At 25.4% G+C, this 1,072-nt stretch overlaps 1 protein-coding gene across 2 annotated transcripts in view; it reads left to right on the top strand.

The window, feature by feature from the left end:
• Window positions 1-1,072, top strand: part of LOC108687864 (alkaline phosphatase 4-like) — an 18,258-nt gene that overhangs the window by 11,141 nt on the left and 6,045 nt on the right. The window lies entirely within an intron of this gene.

Here is a 1,072-nt window from a genome sequence, read left to right as displayed (position 1 = left end):
TTAACATTTAATTCTCTATTTCCATGTAACCAAACTTTTTCAAATAAATGTTTAAAAAGGTGCTTTCACTAAGAACGTATTAAATTTAGAAAATTAGAATTTTTCTCTAACATTTAGATTATTAACCTTAGAACAATATCGTACATAAATTTGACGTACAGATGAGCAAGAACATTAAATTGATAATTAAATTGTGTTTTCAATGATTAGCAATATTCAGTGTTATAAATTATAACAACAAGAATGATAGTAATTCAATTTTTAAGCAGTTTAGTATTATGTACAATATCTTTTTTATATTATATTATTTTACATATTATACATTTTGTTATTTTATATTTTGTATTTTATATATATAATGTATTTTTTAAATTTTATTTATATATTTTTGTACATGTCAGATTTACGTATAAACTATTGACAAACAATTTTGTTTTCCAATTCAAATAATTAATTTTCTCATTGCAAGTGTAAAATGTAATAATGTAATATAACATATCATTTGAAGATTGAATTTAGTAATATACTTATTCTCTTTCTTTTCAAGTTAATTAGTTATTTGTGTCTATAAAAGTCTAGATAAATATTTTGTCATTAAAAGTATGAAATGTATGAAAATCTTATGTTATATTAATTGAATGTGACCTATTTCCTCGGATGAAATTTACATATTAATAGCAATATTATATAATATCCAATATTGATAACGTTCTAGGATTAAGGATATTTTTAGACGCGGCACTCTCTTGAATTATATATAATATTATTTGTACCCCATCATACGCGATTATGAGTATCAATCATGTAGAGAACACGTGTCATGCGTGATCGGCTATTTCATTAATAGAAGTGTTGGTGCTGAGTAGAAACCTCGTTGAAATCATATACAGTGAAAGTATACTCAATAAAGGAGGAGGTCATAAGCCGACCTTCTACCGTGTCGCAGACGTTCAGTCAGTCGTGACTGATTTCTACTTTGACAAAATAATGAAAACTTTTTATATGACTTGCCGATTAATATTTAACGCATTCGTTGCATCTTGACCTTCAATGCAAATTTTTCCGTTACATT

Source organism: Atta colombica, unplaced genomic scaffold, assembly GCF_001594045.1.
Source record: "Atta colombica isolate Treedump-2 unplaced genomic scaffold, Acol1.0 scaffold219, whole genome shotgun sequence".
Classification (NCBI taxonomy): domain Eukaryota; kingdom Metazoa; phylum Arthropoda; class Insecta; order Hymenoptera; family Formicidae; genus Atta; species Atta colombica.
This window is presented reverse-complemented; position numbering and strand designations above follow the sequence as displayed.